Source organism: Pleurodeles waltl, chromosome 3_1 (assembly GCF_031143425.1).
Source record: "Pleurodeles waltl isolate 20211129_DDA chromosome 3_1, aPleWal1.hap1.20221129, whole genome shotgun sequence".
Taxonomy (NCBI): Eukaryota; Metazoa; Chordata; class Amphibia; order Caudata; family Salamandridae; genus Pleurodeles; species Pleurodeles waltl.
This window is the reverse complement of record NC_090440.1, coordinates 1,260,149,160-1,260,171,383: the sequence shown is the minus strand read 5'-3', so window position 1 is coordinate 1,260,171,383 and position 22,224 is coordinate 1,260,149,160.

Sequence of the window (22,224 nt, the reverse complement as noted above, 5' to 3'; positions counted from 1 at the left end):
TTGCATGCATACTTAATTCACTAGTCAAAATTCAATATTGTTTCAATCCATTCTATTAGTCTGCAGTCTAAATTACATCATATTATCGCTTTGGTGCTGCTAACATTGGATTTAATTCAAATACCACCCATGCCGAACTCAACAGTGTAAACAAATGCACATTAGTAAGATGTGTCAATGTAATGTCTACATTCAAACCATTAGTGCTTTAATTAACGTAAGGCGTAAACTGCCAAATATATTTGATGACTTTTGTCACAAGAGGGACACTACTATATTTTAGACTACAATCACAGGCCAGCTCGTTCTCGTGCTTTAGTGACAGTGAGCTCGCTGGTAGATTTGATCCAGCCCAGGAGGCTCTGTTAGTCGGCTTGCAAGTAGGGAGGATGCCAAGGTTTGTACATCAACATAGCAGCAACTTGATGGTGCAAAGGGCTCGGGATCCTGGTTGAACATGAATGCTCTTGAGGGAAGTGCAAGGTATAGGAATCCTTTGAAAAAAATGTTTTTAACTTCTTTCCAGAACGGCAGCTCTGTGGTTATGCAGGTGTGGTATGTAGTAGAAAGTGCGCTTAGTGAACTGTGCTGGAGGATGTTGGTATTTTTTTCTCTGTGGGATTTGTGACTTCAACTTCATCAAACGAAAATGATCATTTATTTAGTAAGTATTGTTGTTAGACAGTGTGAGCAACATCGGAGGAAAATTTCTTGAGCTGTCAGCAGGCTTTTGCACCGTTGCACCATAGTCTGGCAGATGAACGATCAAATCATAGTCAAAGGGGTAGGATTAAGTACCAAGGTCAGTGAATATTCTTTGGATTATTCCGATCAGTTCTGGTGAACAAAGGGCAAGTCATGGGGCTTGGACCATTCTGTTTACCTAGCTGTTCTGCAAAACGCTGAGTTCCCAAGCTTTACTCCTCTCATTCTGAATTTGTAACATTTACTTGAGGTTTTTAATGGGGCGTCATTATGTTTCGAGGAAATTCATATCTGGTGATGAATAATTCTCTTAAGCCGAAGGCAGCAAACCAGTGGTATTATTAGGGGAGACAGGAAATGGGTTGCACAGAACTGAGCTGCATCCATGATACCCCACAGCTTAGTTTCTGGTTGAATGAGTCATTTTCCAGGAAACTAGAACATTGAGAGAAAGCATTTCTCTTTTACGTCAGCTGTCTAAAAACACATTACAGTCTATTTCAGAAGATAGGGACCTCACTGGTACAGTGGCACATTTCAGTCTAGAATATTACAATGCCCTCTGCCAGGTACTATAAAAAATATTGTAGGCCTCTCCTCTAATGAGTCCAAACTGTGAGTGTCATTGGCAGCACATGTTAAATTTAAATGCATCTACCTTAAAATGTAGGGAAAAGTGCCCCTATACACAGCGGAGAATAACCTATATGCCAAGTAGTATATATCTTCCTTCTAGTGAGGGTAACAGAATAAATTAGGTGCCTTACAGTGTTCACCACAGTACCAGGTGAATGGCTGCAATATCTATGGTGAGATTGTGGGATATTCAGACTGATGATTTACGACGGAAAATTAGTTACTAGGCCTTTAATAGAAAAAAAGGGAAACGTTTGCAGTTGTAATAATACTTCGGGGCATATTTATACTCTGTTTGCGCCGGATTTGCGTTGTTTTTTTTTACGCAAAATCCGACGCAAAACTAACTCCATATTTATACTTTGGCGTTAGACCCGTCTAGCGCCAAAGATCTTGGAGTTTGCGTCATTTTTTAGCGTGGACACCTTCCTTGCGTTAATGATATGCAAGGTAGGCGTTCCCTTCTAAAAAATGACTCTGAGGCATGTGCGCCGTATTTATACTCCCGGGCAAAAATGACGCCTGGGAGTGGGCGGGTCAAAAAAAATGACGTCCAGCCGCTTTTGCGTCATTTCTTAACGCCTGGTCAGGGCAGGCGTTAAGGGACCTGTGGGATCGGAAGGAGCCCAGAGGTGCCCTCCCATGCCCCCAGGGACACCCCCTGCCACCCTTGCCCACCCCAGGAGGACGCCCAAGGATGGAGGGACCCATCCCAGGGAACTTAAGGTAAGTTCAGGTAAGTAATTTTTTTTTTCTTTTTGTGGCATAGGGGCGCCTGATTTGTGCCCCCCTACATGCCACTATGCCCAATGACCATGCCCGGGGACAGAAGTCCCCTGGGCATGGCCATTGGGCAAGGGGGCATGACTCCTGTCTTTGCTAAGACAGGAGTCATGTCAATGGAGGGTGGGAGTAAAAAAAAATGGCGCTAATCGGGTTGAGGCAGATTTTTTGCCTCAGACCGACTTGCCCCATTCTTTGATGCCCAAGTTCAATTTTCCCCTACGTCGGCGCTGCCTGGTGTGGGTCATTTCTTTTGACGCACACCAGTCAGCTCCGCCGGCTAACGTCATTCCATAAATAATGCGCCCGCATGGCGCTTTGGAATGGCGTTAGCCGGCGTTAGATTTTTTGACGCACAACTGCGTTGGCGCATTTGTGCGCCAAAAAGTATAAATACGGCCCTTTGTGTCCATTACTTTTCTTTAACATTTGCAGAGCGCTCTGATCATGTTGTTTTAGACATAAAAATGAGCTTACCCTGATTAATACTATCTTCTCCATCAGTAGAAATGTATAGATTTTGAAGGAGTGGGTTGTTTTTCTAGCGTGAGCCACCGCCTGTGAAACAGCCAGCAATGATTTGTCACTGTCTTCTGCTCATGCTGCAATCATACGGAATAGCACGTGTGCCTGCACCCTAAGGGCGTCTGTTCTCAAGAGCACCCTAGTAAGTGTCCCTGCCGCAGCACAATGATTTATAAATAACAGCACTCCGCTTTTAGTTTGATGAGGTGTGAAGTGATTAATTGACATTTTATGAAGGAGTTTTCCCTTCTGAATCATAAAGTGTGGCTGTTTAACATGGGGCGAAATGGCGCACAAACCACAACACTCTAAATAGGGGTAAAAGGCAGCTTTAATAGAACAGGTCTGGAAACAATAATAACCTTGGCATTTGCCTTAAAAAACTATAAAGCCTCACTAATACATAAAATTCCTAAAACCTACCCCACCCTCTACAAAAACTTACCCCTCCTCAATAACCCCTTTCCATGCCCACCCTGACCTGACCAATCCAGTACCCATCTGCCCAGCTGTCCACCTTCTGTTATTCACCTTGCCTTTTCCTCCCTTTGTTCCTTGTCCAAATTCCCTGACGTCTCATGTTGTGCATCCGTAACCCTTCCCTCCCAAGGCACGTCCGTAAAGACCCCGCCACACAGGAAAACCCACCAGGTGTTTTCCTGCCCCACCCAAATTAAATGCAAGAAGCCCGATCCCATAAATTCTCCCCCAACAGCTCCAATATCTTCAGTCTTAACTCCAGTAAATATTGTTCATTACCTAAAAAAAAATAGATGCACTCCATCCTGGCGGAAAAGAGTTATGTCCCCATGAACAATCTCCCCATGTTGCAGAACAGAAAAGCCCTCAATACGACAAAAACTATGCATTTCCCTATTCACCATCCTACGCTGCTTCTCAATTCCCTTAAAAGAATTCGCTCCCCTCCAAACTCTCCTAGGAACAAACTCTGTCCAAACTATATGCCTACCAGCCCATCTCTGCCTGATCCTCAACAAATCTAATTTCATTACCTTCAAATAACCAATCCCTGATAACGCCACTAAATCATTCTTGCCTAAATGAATCACCAATAAATCTGGACAAATCCCTTGAGCCAACTTTTTGGAAAGAAAATATAACAATTACCCCCACCTCATACCACTTTTTCCCAACCAATAAACTTTAATCCTAGCACCACCCAAACCCAGTTGCCTTCCAAAATGACGTGACGCTGCCTGCTTCTTAGCTCAATGCACGAAGGAATGCCCAACAATCTAAACGGAACAAAAATTCCTTTTAGGGCCAGCCACACAACCTGCAAAAAGCAGAAAAAGCAGAAGCAGTACCTACAAAGAAAATTAACATAATGAAAAATCAACAGACCTAAAATCTGATGAGTTCGAACATAACGTCTAAAACATTGGGAGTGCCAATGCCCCAAATCCATAATCTCTCTCTTCGGAATGCCCAAATTGTCTAGCTTCGGTGGCCGCTCCAATCCGAAAAGAGTGAGTACCATAATATGAAGGATCCAATCCCAATTTTTTAATTGCCATTTTTAAGACTGCAAGCAGCAGAAAAGACTTCAACCCAGAACCATCCTGATGAAAGAATACAAACCAGGAATCTTCTGGCAAACATTTTGAAAAAAACAGCCAACAATAGACCGGACCATCTGGAAACTCCACTCCCTGCAACACTACCTCCCGACCCCAACCTAGCTGATCAGCTTTTGAAGCCTGCAACCACAAGTATACCCCACCATTACTTACCCTAATATCTGAACGTAGAATACCATCCTTACCTCTCAAGCCCAACAATTCTGAACCTCGAAAAGCCCCATGAAAAAAACATGACATGCATAAAGATATGAGAACCACCTCCCAATGAGAAAAACAAACGTGTGGCAAAACACCAATCAATTCCTTCAACAAATGTGACGTGATCGGGCGCCTCCGATCCCGCCGAACACCCCCTCTTCTAGCCCAACCCGCAATAATCCGTCTACAAATTTCACCTTCCATAGGATCATACTCCCAGAAATATTTACCGTAAGAGGAAATGCCTGACAAATTACCAGATATACTTACCGCCGATAGACCCAATTCAATCTGTTGCATGATATATCGAACTGCATCCTCTCCCGCCTCTGAACACACCCCCAAACACCCCCTACTGTTCTTACTGCCCCTGATTTAATTAAATCAGACCAGGCCTGCTCATAACTTTTCCTTGTCGACAGAGCTATAGACTGCTGAATCAGCTCCAACATCCTTAAATTCCCAAATCCCACAATGCCCCCGGCACTGGTGTCTTTTGTGCATCTGCTCCCGGTGCAAGCCCACGGAATCTCAGCCACTGAGAACGAGATAGCGCATCAGCAATATCGTTATTTATTCCAGGAACATATTTAGCCTTAAAATTAATATTAAACTTCAAACAATTCAACAGGAATAACCTCAAAAGACGCAACACTTTTTCATCCTTTGCTTTTTGCACGTTAACCAGATTCACTACGGTCTGGTTATCAACATTAAACACTACATTCTTGTTGGCTAACGTGTGACCCCAAATTGACAGTGCCACAATTAAATGAAAAAACTAAAAAAATGCAATGCTATGCCTAGCCTCCTTCCAATCCTCAGGCCAACTTTCTGCAGCCCAATGACCGTCCCAAAAAACACCAAAACCAAGCGCACCTGAAGCATCCGAAAAAATGTGCGCATGCCAAAACCAATCCTCATCTTCCAACAACATCGTCACACAATTGAAATCCTGAAGAAAAGTAATCCACATCCTTATGTCAGCCCAAACACTGGCCTTCAGCCCCATATGATGATGATGAGGCAAAACCGCACCTCTGACTGAAAACCCCAACCACCTACAAAAAGCCTTCCAACTCTTACAACCTTACACGCAAAGTTTAAATGCCCAAGTAACCGTTGAAGTTCCCTCAACTCCAACTTAGGTTTCTGTACAGCCTCTTCCAACAATTCGATCAACAGCTGAACCTAGTCATGAGGTTAACGAACCTCCATTTTCTGGGAATCCAACTCAATACCCAAGAAGTTTAAACATGTTTTGGGCCCGTCAGTTTTTTCTGGAGCTAATGTAACTTCCATGTCCTTCATAACCTTCTGAAAATCCAACAAGGCTGACATACAGTCACCCGACCCAGCAGCCCCAACCAAGAAAAAATCATCCAAGTAGTGCGTTACGCACTTAAAACCTGTCAGTGCCTGAAAAAAACACTGTAAAAAAGAACTTAACAGTTCAAACAACTAACATGAAACCGAGCAACCCATTGGCAACATCCTGTCCACAAAAATAGCCCCATCAAACTGCATACTCAACAAAGAAAAAATCATCAGGGTGTACCGGAAGGAGCCTAAAAGCCAACTGAATATCTGATTTTGCCATGTCTGCCCCAACACCACAACGCTTCACTAATGTGATAGCTTCATCAACCGAGGCATAGTGGACCATGGAATCCTCTGGAGCAATAAAAGCGTTAACCGATGCTCCTGCCAGCCAAGGTAAATGATGTATCAACCAGAACTCACCTAGTTGCTTGTTAGGCACCACTCCCAATGGGGAAATTGTGAGATTATCCAAAGGCCATGATAAAATGGGCCAACTATTCTTCCCATTTCCAGCTCCTTATGCAATTTGGCCCTCACCATTTCCGGTTGATCTAAAGCCGACTTCAAATTGTTTGCCCATTTCCGCACTCGTGGTCCCTGATAACAAAGCCTAAAACCTTCAGAAAATCCCCAAAACAAAACTTTTGCTTCGGACACCTTAGGATAGAACTGGAGCCAATATCTCATCATCTCAAAATTAATAGGCATAGGGCCCTTTTCCTGCCACCTGCTGCATATGACCCCTACCCCTGTCACTGCCTCTTCCAAATGGGCCCTGCCCTCCCCAGTGCATGCCACCAAAACATTGGAACACTGGATGTCTGCCCCCACAGTTGGAACAATCATGTCTGAATTTGCACTACTGTTGTGTACAGATACCACTATGCCATGAATGACCAGCATGCTCCGTTTTGCGGTAGTTGGCCCTTTGCTGCACCCCCACCCCATAATAGGTGGGACAACCCTGAAAGGGCTTGTACTGCAAAGGCAAACCACTAGGAGTATGCATAACCGGCGCATTCCTTCCCGTGCGCAACCACCGCATCCATAACTCGTTGTCTATCTCCCTCCACTCTTTATCCGGATACACTGCCATCCGAGCCCGAAACTCCTCATCATACCTGAACCATCCGAAACCACCGTAATCCATCTGTGCCCTCCGCACAATATCCATATACTTAAATAAAGCAACACAACGCACTGGAAAACGCTCACAGTAAACACTTGCATAAATCAAAAAGGCTGAGGTCCAATTCTCAATGGTAGTGGGTACCTTAGGCCTACGCGCTAACTCCCACTCCTCCTCCTTCGAGCCTTCCTTAGCCTGAACCTCCCTATGCAATAACTTAAAAACATCAATAAACTCTCCTCTACAAATTTTAGCTTTCAGAGACTGAGTGAGATGCGCCCCCAAAGACATTGACACCCCCATGTAAGGAAGCTTCTTATTCTTAATACTTACCCCCTCAACTTCACTATCCGTACCAGATTCTTGCATTACCTTTTATCCCGCATGACCCGAAACCAACTGCCTGCGACTGTATCCTTAACACTTACCTCCGTAATTGATTCTGTATTCAACACAACATCAGCCCCAGGCCCAGCCTGGACCCCAATTTCTTTTAACACCTTCCCAACCGAACCTGCCCCCCCCAGAGTGAGACACCCCACCCAAAACAATATGCTCTCCCCTTTCCTCACCTCTAGGTAATTCTCCTACAGATAGGTCTGTCCGACTCCGTCCACTGTGGCAATCGCCCTGGACCGCCGCACTAGATGATGCCTACAAAACACCAAAACTCCTTCCTTTGTTAAATTCTTGCACACAAGTACCATTCAATACATTACTCGTTGAAGATGCGGCCACCTCAAAACCATTCCCTTCCTCATAATCCAGAAAATCTCCTTCCCTGGTGACACTGCAATCCAAACCACCTGCGCCCCAGCTGGTAGAAGGCTCTTCGTCTTGTGTAAAAAACTGCATATTCTGTGTCACAGGCAAATTTGAATCCCCCGAAATCAGGTGATCCGCTCTGGGTCTCACCCTCCCTTCTTGTTGGTGTCCAAGGGGTGTATCAACCCCCACCAATGACGCCTGATTACCAACAGGCCGCCCAGAACCTGCGGATACCACCAGCTCTTCATTCCCACCCAATGCATAAAAGCCACCACACCCAGGTCCTTGAACTAATCCACCTGGCTGCCAAAAATCCACCCTCACCTTTGCCCTACCAGCCTTACCACTAGTATCAGCCTCTCCATATAACACACCTCTCATACTCATACCACTATCAACTGACCCTTCCACATGCTGTCCTGACTAATAAATAGTCTGATTTCTCACTTGCCACTCCTGCACTTTATGCAGCATTGGGCTAAACAATCTAGGCACTAATTGCAGCCTTCCCCCCTCTGGCTCCAAAATAGTGGCTTTTACAACCTCAACACCTGAAATAACATAGCTATCACCTAAATTATCGACCTCCTCACTATCCGATAATTCAATGACCTCTTGTTGCTGCACTGTAATGGGAGCAGCCATCTTGGAACCTGCTCCCAACTGTCTTCCCTCTAATACACACTCCCCTCGCTTTCTGTTACTGTCAGAGGAGAGTGGAGCTTGTTTTTTTTCTCCTAAAGGATTCGCCCGGCCCAACGCACGCATGCGTGTCAACATAAACATCCCCCAAGTGGCCGGCACAAAGCACCGCACTACTGGGAGGGACACCTCTCCCCTTAGCAATAACACGTTGCCTCCGACCGCCTCTTCTCACTGCCGCAGTACGTATAGGTAAGGTCTTTTACTGATCGTCACCAAGAGGAACAACAACCTCCAGTGATGCAGCGATTTTCTATCCTAACGCGCTCTTTTGTCTAAATTCGGTGACTCGCAAGCCAGAACTGCTGCAGCCACGCCCTCTGAGGAGGCTCTTTGGGGTCTCTTCAACCCCACCCGTGCCTGTTGAAGCACACCCTCCTGGAGGAGGTCCTCCCTACCCTACTCCTGAAGCATTTTTACAGCCAACAAAAACTTATCAGAATTATCCATAATTCCTAACAACAAAAACACTGCAACCGACTAAATATCTCCCCACAAAAGTTCAAAAGCTTATCTAAGGCCTAACCTCACAAACCAAAACAACGACTAGCCTGGGTGTGGCAAAACGGCCAAAGAGGCCGCCCACACCCTGCCCCACCTATATAAACCCTACCCTTAAACCAACCCTTCCGCCTAAATTATCCAATTATGGCCCAGCGTGGTGGGTTCTACCACCGACGCCCGATCTGCCCGGGGGGAGACAGGGCATGCCCTTGCTCCCCCCAAGCACCAATGTGCAATGTTTTGGAGCTTGTAAAGGAAATCCCATTTGAAAATTACAAAGTTCGTTCGTGCAGATTAGTAGTGGTGTTTTGGACAATTGGACAGTATGCTAGCATCACACTGTTCAAGTACACACAGAACGGACAACAAGAGAATTAAGTGATCTGAACTAGATTTACACAGTTGTTCATCCCTTTATTAAAGATACATTCGGTAGATTTGTGGGCAGAGAGCGGTAGGGATGCCACTGTGATGAGAAGCTGGAGTGGGGCTGCAGCATGATCTTGCCACTGGCACGTTGCCTGGAACTATCTTTTCTCCTAAACCACCCCGCTACTTAGTCCAACGAGAAGACACAAATTTGTTCATTCTCCTAAGTCCTCTCCATGCCAAGATTGACCTGGCTGGATCATCACTTGGATTCCACAGCTGCTCAGAGAATTTTTTGGTTCCAGCAATATGTATGGGTTCTTTGAGAGCCCACGTAATAGTAAATGAAAAAAACAGTCACTAATTAAGCTATCTTCCATCTTCTCCAAACAGTAAGTAGGATCTCCTTCCTATTGCCAAAGTTCTTTTGAATTTAGGCAAAATAAGACAGCCACAGACCTCTGAATAGAGAGGCAACAAATTTCTGATCTTACTGTCCACCAGACTATTTCAATTTAAACAAAAATTACAAACCCAAATAATGCTTCATACCAACTGATTTACTCAGCATTTTAACTTGTATCAGCTCTCAAGTAGTTAGCAAACTACTACTTTTGCTACTTCAACCAACATCATTATTCTCATAGAACAAGTAGAATGATTGTAGGGTTGTCTGCTCTCAGTAACGTCCACATTCCAGGGGTAATTATCAGTGCTCTCTGCTCTGCAGCTCAAATTAAGAACAATATTGGCCTACAATTCTCCTTAAAAACTACTTTTGTCTATTAAATACTCTTGGGCAGATATGGAAGTACATACTTTCTCAGATAACCTTGGAGCAGCCTTGAAATGGTGGTCAATGTTCTCTTCTTCATGAAGGGTCTTGCCTTCAAGTTGAGACTTAGTCAACATGCTCATTCCTAAGGGGATATTTATACTCTGTTTGCGCCGAATTTAAACTTTGACGCCGGAGTCCACGAACGCCAAAATTCTGCTGTGTGCTTAATTTTCTGGATGCGGGAAACTGCCTTGCGTTAATGACATGCAAGGTAGGCGTTCCCATCCAAAAAATGTCTTAAACACCTGTGCGCCTTATTTATGCTACCCCGCAAAATTCCCGTACGGCCTGGAGGCGGAGGCGGAAAATGACGCACAGCCCGATTTGCATAAAAAAAAACACCTGGGTCAGGGCAGGCGTTAAAATGGGGCAAACACACCTGTACTTAATGAAAACACAAAGAAGCAACAGCAGAGCTCCAAAAGGAAGACATGGAGGAGCTTTTCATCCAGCATGCATGCAGACGCAGAGCACAGGACCAACAACAGCAGCTTCCACAACACCAGCAGGGACCCCAAAGGCAACGCAGAAGGCAGGAGAGGACATTCCGCACCAGAACAACCCTGCTGGTACTCTGCCAACAAGACATCAGCCAGAGGTACAGGATCAACTGGCAAGCCATTCAGCAGCTGCTGCGCAACATTGAGCCACAGTTGGCACCCAGCTTGAAGACACCCCACACCATTCCACCATAAACCAAGCTGCTAGCTGTACTCCACATTGTGGCAAGTGGCTCCTTTCAAACCACTGGTGCCCTAGTTGCTGGGATCTCGCAACCATCATTCTCCACCTTCCTACCCAAGGTACTGGATGCTATCAACTCCCTCACACCCCGCCACACCAACTTCCCCAACACACAGCAGAAGCAGCAGAAGACAAAACAGGGGTTTTACCAAATTAATGGCTTCCCACACGTCCTTGGTGCCATTGACTGCACACATGTACGCCTTGTGCCACCTGCTGCACCCGCACATCTATACCGCAACAGGAAGCACACACACTCCATCAATGTGCAGGCCATTGTCGATCACTGGGGTTTGATCACCAACATTGTGGCAAAGTATCCTGGGAGTGTACCTGATTCATTTAACTTCTGTTACTGCACCATCAAGCAACACTTCCAGGATGGACGATATGGAAATGGCCTACTTGTTGGTAAGTACAGACACCCAGTTATATACACACAGCACAGCAACCCTCTAGGACACACATCCACCATGACATCGACACATGGACAGGAAGACAATGAGGATGGGACACCGCTGGGCATGTTTGATATCCTCACCCAATGGGATACACACTTATGGACAGATAACAGTACGAAATAACAACAGATGCCACTCCACAGACACAAGCGGACAATTTAAAACAACACAATGACAATGACATGGCCTCAACTGGCAGTACAAATTGGAAGATTAATCTTTCAATATCACACCCTTCCAACCAATACGTACTGTGTAAGGGGTGTGTAATGTGTTTCGCTGCAGGTCAAGCACCATGACACACATAGCATGATGGTGACTACAATGAAGGTCACATGCAATCATTGAGGCTGTACCAATATCTCACATAATTCCTGCTCTCACATTGCCCACTACCAATAAGCAAGTGGACTGTGCAAAGAACACATATTGATGGGACAATATTGAAAGTGCACATTCCTACACATACGCATTGTGGCAAATTAGCACACACACAACAGATGTACAGGCATACGGACCTTCTGAAACTCAAAATGACAATCTCACAACCAAGTTAGCCATCTGAACTAGAACATGTTCAGTAGTATAGGTACACGTTGCAACCTGAGTCGACTTAGCAAGGGCAGAGAAATAGGTCTGCAGTGAACTTGTCACCCATGTGAAATTAGTGTATAGTCAATTGTCAACACGTCAGTGCTGACAACGTACAGAGATGTGTTGTAAATTGTCATCTTGCCAAATCTAAGGGTCTCAAGGTTCCACTCTCGACATCACCGGAGGCAGCCTCCTATACTCACCAGAAATGGTGTGCAAAATAATTTTGACCTGTGCCATCCTGCACAACATACGTGTAAGAAGGAACATTCCCCTATATGAACCATCCAAACACAGCTGCAGGATTGCGTCGGAGACAACATATTGTCCAAAATGTCTTTTAACTATACTCATCCATCACCACTGTCTTACCATATGTCAATAAACACCTATACTATTCACTATATCATGGTCTGGATAATCATTTTTGCTTAACATTATCTCTAACTATCATAATCAGAGTGTAGCCTCATGGAGCATTGCAGAAATACATATTAGGACACAGAAAAATCCACATAAAATTTGATGCGTATGAATGTACAGCCAAATTCACATACACTGTAAGTGACATACATCCTGTACATTTCACATTTGAAGGGCAATAGCAGAGGGCCACAGCTATTTCACACATACATGTTGGCAACAGTGGATGTGCTATTGCATTGGTGGCAAGAAGGTATGACCAGACCCTTGACAGCAGTAAGTGTTACATCACCTATCTTTGCAAGGACTATGTGTGACAAGATTTCCATGTAAGCAGCAAATGGATAGCAGAAGTGACCCAGGTATGACTAGCATTGCTCACAAGACATCCCTTGCACATGGCAGTCCATGTCCTATGTCCAGCCACACCCATGTTCCCTGTCTCATCCCACCCTTCTTCAGAGGTCCCTGGAATGGTAATATGTGTACCCAGATAATCCTTCCTCTACACACACCCAGACTCACAATGTGAATCCAGTGTGCTTCCCTCTTTAGTATGGTATGCCATAGTCATTGTACTTCTGTCTGCATGGACGTCAGGTTAAATAAAGCACTGCCTTGTAGCCTGTAGCACCTGTAATCACCTGTACATTGCTTCCCATGTGAAAGGTATTGTTGGCCCTTTGAACTTGAATCTCACCTACAGGACTTGTGAGAGACTGAAGCTGCACACACCTGTGAGCACCTCCATGGAGACCAGCCATTTGAACATGCACTGCCCTTGCAGCTGCCTGTAACAGCATAGAAGCTGCCATTTTATTGATAACACTGTTATGCATTGCCGTAAAAATCAGCTGTGTAACACAGCCCTTGGGTTATTGTGTTACTTTCCAACACACAGGAGAAACACAGTTTTCATTTTCCACAGCGTTGTTCCACCTTTGACCAGTCTCAGTCTGACCACTGTGTATTTGCCTTGTTAAATTTTTGGATCCTGATTGACCCTTGTAGGAAAGTGCCATCTTGCCTGGCATGTTACACCCAATTTTACTGTATGTATGTTTGTTTTTGTCCATGTGTCACTGGGATCCTGCTAGTCAGGACCCCAGTGCTCATAAAGTACGCCCTGTATGTGTTCCCTGTGGGGTGCCTAACTGTATCACTGAGGCTCTGCTAAACAGAACCTCAGTGTTTATGCTCTCTCTGCTTTCAAAATTGTCACTACAGGCTAGTGACTAATTTTACCAATTCTCATTGGCACACTGGAACACCCTTATAATTCCCTAGTATATGGTACCTAGGTACCCAGGGTATTGGGGTTCCAAGAGATCCCTATGGGCTGCAGCATTTCTTTTGCCACCCATAGGGAGCTCAGACAATTCTTACACAGGACTGCCACTGCAGCCTGAGTGAAATAACGTCCACGTTATTTCACAGCCATTTTACACTGCACTTAATTAACTTAGAAGTCACCTATATGTCTAACCCTCACTTAGCGAAGGTTAGGTGCAAAGTAACTTAGTGTGTGGGCACCCTGGCACTAGCCAAGGTGCCCCCACATTGTTCAAGGCAAATTCCCCGGACTTTGTGAGTGCGGGGACACCATTACACGCATGCACTACATATAAGTCAATACCTATATGTAGCGTCACAATGGTAACTCCGAACATGGCCATGTAACATGTCTAGGATCATGGAATTGTCACACCAATACCATTCTGGTATTGGGGGGACACTTCCATGCATCCCCGGTTCTCCAGCATGGAGCCCGGGTACTGCCAAACTAACTTTCCGTGGTCTCCTTTGCAGGTACCGCTGCTGCCAACCCCTCAGACAGGTTTCTGCCCCCCTGGAGCCTGGGCAGCCCAGTCCCAGGAAGGCAGAACAAAGGATTTCCTCTGAGAGAGAGTGTTACACCCTCTCCCTTTGGAAATAGGTGTGAAGGGCCTGGGAGGAGTAGCCTCTCCTGGCCTCTGGAAATGCTTTGAAGGGCACAGATGGTGCCCTCCTTGCATAAGCCAGTTTACACTGGTTCAGGGATCCCCCAGCCCTACTCTGGCGCGAAACTGGGCAAAGGAAAGGGGAGTGACCACTCCCCTGGCCAGCACCTCCCAGGGGAGGTGCCCAGAGCTCCTCCAGTGTGTCCCAGACCTCTGCCATCTTGGATGCAGAGGTGTGAGGGCACAATGGACAGCTCTGAGTGTCCAGTGCCAGCAGGTGATGTCAGAGACCCCTTCAGATAGGTGCTTACCCTTCTCTGTAGCCAATCCTCCTCTGTGGGCTATTTAGGGTCTCTCCTGTGGGTATCTCACCAGATAACGAATGCAAGAGCTCACCAGAGTCCCTATGCACTTCCCTCTTCGACTTCTGCCAAGGATCGACCGCTGACTGCTCCAGGACGCCTGCATAACCACAACAAAGTAGCAAGAAGACTACCAGCAACATTGTAGCGCCTCATCCTGCCATCTTTCTCGACTGTTTCCTCATGGTGCATGCTCTGAGGGCTGTCTGCCTTCACCCTGCACTGGAAGCCAAGAAGAAATCTTCCGTGGGTCGACAGCATCTTCTCCTTGCTAACCCAGGCACCAAACTTCTGCATCACTGGTCCTCTGGGTCCCCACTCATCCTGACTAGAGTGGTCCCTGGAACACAGGAGCTGGGTCCAAGTGTCTCTGACAGTTCAGTGACCCTTCTGTCCAAATTTGGTGGAGGTAAGTCCTTGCATCCCCACGCCGGACAGTAATCCTGTGTACTGCGTGAACTGCAGCTGCTTGGGCTTCTGTGCACTTTTGCAAGACTTCCTTTGTGCACAGACTAGCCCAGATCCCCAGCACTCCGCCCTGCATTGCCCAACTCACTGAGTTGGACTCCAACGTCATGGAACCCTCTTTTGTTGCTCTGAGTCGACCGTCGTGCTCAGATCTTCTAAGTGCCTGTTCAGGGGCTTCTGCTGGTGCTGCCTGCTTCTGCGTGGGCTCTCCATCCGTCTCCTCCTCAAAGGGGCGACCTCCTGGTTCTTCCTAGCCCCTAGCAGCACCCAAAATCCTCAACCGCAACACTTGCAGCTAGCAAGGCTTGTTTGCAGTCTTTCTGCTTTCCACATCCTCCAGAAGGCTGTGGGACATCTTCTGACCAAAGGAGAAATTCCTGGCACCTTCTGTTGTTGCAGAATCTTTGGGTTCTTCCACCCAGAGGCAGCCCTTTTGCACCTACATCCGGGGTTTTGTGGGCTCCTGCCCCCCCAGACACTTGTGTGACTCTTGGACTTGGTCCCCTTCCTTTACAGGTCCTCAGGTCCAGGAATCTGTCTTCAGTGCTTTACAGTCAGTTGTTGTCCTTGCAGAATCCCCTATCTCGACTTTACTGTCTTTCTGGGGTAGTAGGGTAATTTTACTCCTACTTTTCAGGGTCTTGGTGTGGGGCATCTTGGACACCCTTAGTGTTTTCTTACACTCCCAGTGACCCTCTACACACTACACTAGGCCTGGGGTCCACTCGTGGTTTGCATTCCACTTTTGGAGTATATAGTTTGAGTTGCCCCTAAGCCTATTTCTCCCTATTGTATTCTATTGTGTTCTAGTGTTTGCACTACTTTTCTAACTGTTACTTACCTGATTTTGGTTTGTGTGTATATATTTTTTGTATAATAATTACCTCCTAAGGGAGTATATCCACTGAGATACTTTTGGCATATTGCCACTAAAATAAAGTACCTTTATTTTTAGTAACTCTGAGGGGGTCATTCCGACCCTGGCGGTCATGGATCGCCAGGGCCGGGGTTGGAGGATGCACCGCCAACAGGCTGGCAGTGCATCAAGGACAATTCTGACCGCGGCGGTAAAGCCGCGGTCAGAAAAGGGAAACCGGCGGTTTCCCGCCGGTTTTCCCCTGCCCCTGTGAATCCTCCACGGCGGCGCTGCAAGCAGCGCCGCAATGGGGATTCCGACCCCCTTACCGCCAGCCTGGTTCTGGGAGTTTTCACCGCCAGAACCAGGCTGGCGGGAACGGGTGTCGTGGGGCCCCTGGGGGCCCCTGCAGTGCCCATGCCAATGGCATGGGCACTGCAGGGGCCCCCTAACAGGGCCTCACATTGATTTTCAGTGTCTGCCTAGCAGACACTGAAAATCGCGACGGGTGCAACTGCACCCGTCCGCACACCAGCAACTCCGCCGGCTCCATTCGGAGCCGGCTTCCTCGTTGCTGGTGCTTTCCCGCTGGGCGGGCGGGCGGCCTTTTGGCGGTCGCCCGCCAGCCCAGCGGGAAAGTCAGAATGACCGCTGCGGTCTTTTGACCGCGGTACGGTCTTCTGGTGGTTCCCGCCAGGCGGGTGGCTTCCGCCACCGGCGGGGGTCAGAATGACCCCCTGAGTATTGTTTTTCTTATGATATAGGGGGTCATTACAACCCTGGCGGACGGTGTTAAAGCGGCGGTAATACCGCAAACAGGCCAGTAAAAAAAAAAGGGAATTATGACCGTGGCGGAACCCGCCAACATAGTCAGCCACTTTAACACCGCCAACAGACAGGCGGAAGACAAAGTACCGCCCACAGTATCACAACACACCAATCCGCCACCTTTTCCGGGGTGGATTCACCGTGGATAAAAACATGGCGGAAACAGCTTTTGCAATGGGAAAATGCTCACCTGAACACACTCCACGAGGAAGGAGGCCACCATGGAGCCCGAACTCCAAATACTCCCTGCGCTTGTCTATCTGCTCTTCTACGAACATCAGCAACGGCGGCGCCGAAGACAACAGTGAGTACTGCACCTACGACATAGGGGAGGGGGAGGCAAAAGTCAGGGACACACACACACAACACCCCCACCCTCAACCCGACCCTCGCACACAACAACACACACCAATGCATTTCCAAACATCACAGGAACAACCCCCAACCCCCCCTGAAGAATGCAAAGACAAAACCAAATTACTTGAACCATTGTAATGTATCCAAATACAGTAAGCTCATATATACAGAAATATATACACATTCCAAATATAAACATCACGATTGGTAGTGCAGGTATGCACATTTCAATATCCGTGGACCACTGGGCCCACAATGCATGGGCGAGGCCCACACTAGATACCTGTCCACAAATGGAGAGACACTGCAGAGGCATCAGATCGAAATACAACAGGCACCTCAGGGGGAAGTGAAGGGGGGCACCTCAGCCGGATGAGTGCACCACGCCAAATCCACGACGGGGCTCCATGCCCATTGATGTATCATGGGGAGTGCAAAGCCACAGTCTCTTAAGTCTCTACAGTGGGTGGTTTGCCCACTGTACCATCCTGGGGAGTGCAAAGCCACAGTCTCTCAAGTCTCTACAGTGGGTGGTTTGCCCACTGTACCATCCTGGGGAGTGCAAAGCCACAGTCTCTCAAGTCTCTACAGTGGGTGATTTGCCCATGCATGTCTCCACTGGTTCTGGAGGGGGACTGGTGCCCAGAGTGCTTCATCCTGTGAAGGATTCAGGTAGTGGATGCAGTTCTCCACTGAGTACTTCATCCTGTGAAGGATTCAGGTAGTGGATGCAGTTCTCCACTGGTTCTGGAGGGGGACTGGTGCCCTGAGTGCATCACGCTCCCCGTGACGGTCCCAGTTCCGTCATCGCCCAGCTGCACATGGGCTAACGATGCTTGAGTTGGCGGTCTTTGCCCTGTTCAGCGGTGCTTTGCCATGGCGGTCTTTGTCCCGTTCAGCAGTGCTTTGCCATGGCGGTCTTTGACCTGTTCAGCGGTGCTTTGCCATGGCGGTCTTTGCCCTGTTCAGCGGTGCTTGACTTTGCTGTCTCTGACCTGTGCAGCGGTGTGTGGCATGACGGTCCCTCAGTGCCCAGCGGGGCTGTGGCTGCCGGGGCCCTCCAGGGCACTGACGCTGGCGGTGGTCTCCTGACCAGTGACGATTGTGCTGCCCTCCTGGGCACTGACTCTGGCGGTGGTCTCCGGACCAGTGACGATTGTGCTGCCCTCCTGTGCACCGACTCTGGCGGTGGTCTCCTGACCAGTGACGATTGTGCTGCCCTCCTGGGCACCAACTCTGGAGGTGGTCTCCGGACCAGTGACGATTGTGCTGCCCTCCTGGGCACCGACTTTGGCGGTGGTCTCCTGACCAGTGACGATTGTGCTGCCCTCCTGGGCACCGACTCTGGCGGTGGTCTCCTGACCAGTGACGATTGTGCTGCCCTCCTGGGCACCGACTCTGGCGGTGGTCTCCGGACCAGTGATGATTGTGCTGCCCTCCTGTGCACCGACTCTGGCGGTGGTCTCCTGACCAGTGACGATTGTGCTGCCCTCCTGGGCACTGACTCTGGCGGTGGTCTCCGGACCAGTGACGATTGTGCTGGCGGTGGCGTCCTGGCCAGCGGGGAGGATGGCGGCCTTTTCTGCCGTGCTGCTCTTCCCAGACTTTGGAGACTTCTTCTGCTCCTTCACCACCTTGTGAGGAATCACAGCTGACTCGGCACTCCCCCCGGGACCCTTGTGAGTGGCTTTGCCGGCAGGAGTCTTCACCCTCTCCCGTCGGCCACTGTCCAACTTCTGGTGCTTTACAGGGGGTGGACTGGCAGTGCTTTGGCTCCGTGTCACACTGGCTGCCCTGGTGCCCGGTGCACTCCACATACCTCTAACACGCACCACTGGAACCGGACTTTTTTTGGCTGAGGTGCTAGTATGGGACCTATGAATTGGAGGTGGGGGCGTGGTGGGAAAGAGGTCAACGTTGCTCAGGAAAAGTTTCTGACGAACACTGGGATGGGTAGCTGGAGGGGTTCTGGGAGTGGAGGAAGAGGAGGTGGTTGTAGGAGGTGTAACTTTAGATGATTTGGGTGCAGGTGCATGATCTGGAGGCTGTCGTGAGGTGGATGGATGTTGGGTGTGTGGGTGCCCGCGTTTGTGTACTTTGGGAGGGGGCGTCACAGACACACTGGGAGAGGACACAGGGGACGTGTAAATGGTAGTGGGGGTGGTGAGTGCAGGTGAGCGGGGTGTGGTGCTGGGTGTTCTGGTGCGAGTCCTAGTGGCTGTAGATGTAGTGCATGCAGGTGAGAGTGTAGACGACACTGGGAGGGAGGAGGGAGATGACGAGGAGGGGGACACAGTGGAGGCAGTGGATGTTGCTGTGTCCGTATGTGGGTGATGCTTGTGTGAGTGCCTGTGGGATGTGTGGTGCCTATGTTTGCCTGAGCTGCCCTTGTGTGGTGAGGTGTGTGCAGGCTGGTCTGATGGTGTGCTTGGGATAGGTTGGGGTACAGGGGATTGGGTCTGGGTGGAGGATGTTGGATGGGGGAGGCTAGACACAGGGACAATGGCTGCCATCAGTGCTGAGACCAGAGATTGCAGGATTCGATGAAGGGCAGCCTGACCAGAATGAATGCCCTCCAGGAATGCATTACTGTGTTGCAACTCCCTTTCTACACCCTGGATGGCATTCACAATGGTAGACTGCCCAACAGTGAGTGACCTGAGGAGGTCAATGGCCTCCTCACTGAGGGCAGCAGGGGTGACAGGGGCAGGGGCTGAGGTGCCTGGGGCGAAGGTGATGCCCACCCTCCTGGGTGAGCGGGCACGGAGCGAAGGCTGAGGGGCTGCTGGGAGGGCGGTGCTGGTAGGGGGGGTGGCGGCTGTACCTGTAGAAGTGGGGGGCACCACAAGGGAGCTCCCATCGGAGGATGAGTCCGTGTCGCTGGTTGCTAATCCGGTGACCGACGTGAAGCTCCCCTCGCCCTCCTTCCCACTGGTGTATTCGGAGTCTGTGGTGTGGCCCTCCATGGCCATGTGGGATGCAGCTCCCTCGTGCTCCGGTGCCACTGTCCCTCTGCCTGATGATGCTGATGCACAAAAGAACAGGGAGAACACAAAAAGGGGGGGGGAACAGAAGAAAGACAGGTTGAGTGCATGGCTTACCGCTCCGTTGGCGGACAATACAGACACAGCAGCCCCCTGCACTACGCCGCGCTCTTGGCCTCTACAGATGCAGTTCCTGGGATATGGCCTACATGGCTATGAGTGTCATCTGTCCACATAGATGACACAGGGGCATGTATACCTGTACTTGGCACTCTACAGAGGTGGGGAGGAGTGGCACATGGCCTGCATTACGGAGGGGCCTAGCCTACGGAACTCGCCCTGGCCTAGGGAAACCCACAGCCCTCCTCCCCCACCCAGACCCCTCCACTGCGCGCAAAGTCAGCAGAATGAGAGTGTACTCAACCCCCTGTGTCTGCTGTGATGCCCTCAAGCGCCCATCCAAGTCAGGGTAGGCCACCGCCAGGATCCGGAACATCAGGGGGGTCATGGTGCGACGGGCACCCCTCACACGTTGGGAGGCCATCCCCAGCTGAGCCTCTGCTGTCTTCTTGCTCCAGCGGCGAATGTCCTCCCATCTTTTACGGCAGTGGGTGCTCCGTCTCTGGTGGAACCTGAGGGTCCGGACGTCCTTGGCGATGGCACGCCAAATATCCTTCTTCTGGTGGGCGCTGACCTACATGACATGTACAGGGGAAGAAGAGAAGTCATTAGCAACTGCACCGTCGAAGTGAGTGGCCCACATCACTGCCCTTGCCATGTGGCGCATGCATTCACACTCCTTCATGCTCGCATAACTCTGCCCCCTTCCTACTTACATCCAGCCCTCTCCACCCAGGCATAGGCCATACAACTTGCACCCTATGTACTCACCTGTTGGTCTGGAGGACCGTAGAGTAGCGTGTACTGGGGGAGAACTCCGTCCACGAGCTTCTCCAACTCCTGTGCAGTGAAGGCAGGGGCCCTTTCCCCAGACGCACGTGCCATTGTCTCTTCCAGACCGAGGTCACAGCAGCACTTGCAGTGTAGGTCCTCTCCTGTCGAAGATCAGGTATCGAGTGATTGAACAGATAGAAAATGGCGGTCACGTCCGCGGCGGTCACGTCCTCGGCGGTGTGTATCATCACCGCCGGCGCACTTCCTCATTGGCTCCTGGGACCCATAGGGTCCAATGTTAACCAATACAGCATTGCGCTGCGGTCTTCGACCGCCTACCGTGACGGTGTACAACGCCAGCGCAGTTACCTCATATCCAATTGTCCCAGTTTAGAGGTCAGGCAGCCGCCATTTCAGGGGCCCACATGGCTTCATTTACAACTGCGTCACACATACCTAGGCCTGGACTCAACACACTTACAGACAACTTTTTGGATTATGTTTCGTGTACTGTGTAGCTGTGGGTACATACCTATGAGTTGCTTGACTCTGTGGTCGCTGTTGTCCTTCCTAGGCACCGTCAGCTGGAACATGTGAGGAGATGGCGGAATCCTCCGGTGTACCGACCGCTGGTGGACCTGTTGACAATGGAGGAGCGACATTTAATCATCACCTACAGGTTTGACCGTGCCACAATCCAGGAACTGTGTGCCCAGTTGGAACCAGATCTGATATCACCAATCCGCCATCCCACAGGAATCCCCTCTCAAGTGCAGGTGCTGTCAGTACTCCATTTCCTTGCAAGTGGGTCATTTCAAACAACAGTGGCCTTGGCATCAGGGATGTCCCAGCCTATGTTTTTCAACGTTTTGTCCAGAGTGTTGTCTGCCCTGCTGAAACACGTGAGGAGCTACATCGTTTTCCCTCAGGTGGAGAATTTGGCTACAGTTAAAGGTGACTTCTATGCCCTGGGACATATCCCTAACATCATAGGTGCCATTGATGGGACCCATGTTGCTCTGGTCCCCCCCCACAGGAGTGAACAGGTGTACAGGAACCGGAAGAGTTATCATTCCATGAATGTACAGATGGTCTGTTTGGCTGACCAGTACATCTCCCAGGTAAATGCTATGTTCCCTGGCTCAGTGCATGACGCCTACATCCTGCAGAATAGCAGCATCCCATACGTGATGGGTCAACTCAAGAGGCACCGTGTGTGGCTATTAGGG